At 44.7% G+C, this 2,094-nt stretch overlaps 1 pseudogene; it reads right to left on the bottom strand.

The window, feature by feature from the left end:
• Window positions 1-270, bottom strand: part of LOC119385803 (lysosomal acid glucosylceramidase-like) — a 17,158-nt pseudogene extending 16,888 nt beyond the window's left edge.
• Between the last annotated feature and the right edge of the window lie 1,824 nt (window positions 271-2,094).

Here is a 2,094-nt window from a genome sequence, read left to right as displayed (position 1 = left end):
AAGGAACTCTGTAGACAAGGTGAGGCTTCTTGCTAGAATCTCTTTCGTCGGTAGCTGACCCGCCGTTGTAACACAAAGGTCAGGCCGATACTTGCGATACGACTCGTAGTAGACGCAAAAATCGGATCGTTTATGGGCCACGATTACCTGGTTGCCGATGTTCTGGCCTGGTGGCCATCCTATAGCCGTTTCGTAGCGCCTGTACTTGTCCAGACTCTTCACGATGTAGGAATCGCTATCGAGGTAGATGCCCCCGTACTTCCTCAGCATCCTGATGCGAATGATGTCGGAGGCATGCTCGATCCAGCTTATTTATACCAAAAATTGTCTCCGGTTCTCGACGTAGTTGAGTGTTAGTCGCGGTATGCCCTTGATATGCTTCCAGTACTCGCTTCCTGAGGTCGCGCTGCAGTTGTTACAGTGAATCATCAGAGAGTCCGGTTTTTGCTGGGAGCCAGGCTGCTCGGATACTTCGACTCGATAAAAGACAACGGGGCATCGCCCAGTCTTACAAAATGCACGATGTTTAGCACGAACGTGTCTTCGTGCTCTTCTACAGATACCTCGGAACAGACAGGTCCCAGCAATAAAATGATTCAACCATTTCACTGGCTTTGTCTGCACTGGCTTTTTCTGAATCGCACGGAGTATGTGGCCAGAGCCAGAATCGTAAGAGAAACTACGAGGCAATAAAGCTGACTAAGCGTCACTCGTTTTGCTGTAGCGACAGAGGTACTACATCTTCTACCTTGATGTACAGAACGTGCTATGTATTGCCTCCCTAGAACTCGCTCTCTCCGTCTAGTTGGATTGGCTTGTTATACGTGGTATCAAGAGTTGCACGCATATACCGGTACCTGCAACGATATCGCTGGCAAAGAGACGAAAAATTTAAGAAAAACTTTCCTGTTGGACCTTAGAGTACAGTGTTTAAGAGAATGATAACAGCTTGCTGACAGGCATACTATCTGTGATTTTTCGCTGTTTTTGGCTAATAAAGAGATCCCGCGAAATCTGAAAAATCACACGTGACTAGACTGCAGCGCGCTTCGGGAAGCAGCTCCTTCAAACAGTATCACTGTGAGGTAGCAAGCCAAGACTATATACGCTCCCACCTTTTGCAGGTGGAAGCGTAGTCTACAACCTACTTTTCAAATAACAAAGCAAATCTGACTGTTTTGATGAATGTGTAACATTAAGCCACAACTTGCTGCAAGCATCCTCATACACAAAGGACTTTAGGAGGCTGTTCCTCCATCTTGCGTTGTGACTGTGCTGCGTATTCCATGCAAGACGCTAAACGAAAATTATTGAAGCGGTATTAGTCAACTATCCTTTAAATTACCAAAAAGGCTTACCATGAAAGGCGCTTGATAAGCAAGAAAAACTAAAAACGAAAGATTGGTGGCCGAGACCAACTTCGGGGTCCCCATACCAGCTTGCCTTAATGTCATACATTTATATTTGTTGTGTATGCGCGTGTGTGCGTGGGAACGTTTACTGATGTCAATTTTATTCTAAAATGGTCAAAGGCTACACTTACCAGATTTTAAGAAATATAAAAAGATAAGTATATACCCTTAAGTTCGTGAGGCCACACTAATGTCCTTTCACTGGTTTCAGCCAAATGTTCTAAAAGCACACTATTAATCAGGTCCTGGTTAAATGCTGGCTATATCCAGGAAACTAGACGAAAATGTCTGGTTCCTGGCTGTATCTAGTGCTTTGAGCGGGACCTTATTAAGAGTGTATGGAACACCTAGCTTCATTTTCTCTTCTAATAACCTATAACCCTGATATTAGCACGAACAGTTTTTGAGGAGAACTGTCAGCATAGATTGATTTGCATTTCTCTTTGAAAGCTTTGGCCATTAACATCTAAGAAAAGCGCCTGTTGTCAGTGGTTGTGGCAGCAAATGGCATCTTCATATTCAAAGGCAACACTGACACTCAGTTTGTTTCTTGACAGATGGGATGGACTGTTGTTTTATCACAAGAAAGGCCATTACTTCGAGGGTGTCTCTCCTCTAGTTGGCTGGCTGAAGCCATACATGGTACCTGAAATTCTGGGAACTCCCGTGGACCCACGCTATC

Source organism: Rhipicephalus sanguineus, chromosome 3 (assembly GCF_013339695.2).
Source record: "Rhipicephalus sanguineus isolate Rsan-2018 chromosome 3, BIME_Rsan_1.4, whole genome shotgun sequence".
Classification (NCBI taxonomy): Eukaryota; Metazoa; Arthropoda; class Arachnida; order Ixodida; family Ixodidae; genus Rhipicephalus; species Rhipicephalus sanguineus.
The sequence above is the reverse complement of the archived record's forward strand: the minus strand, read 5'-3'. Positions and strand labels throughout refer to the sequence as shown.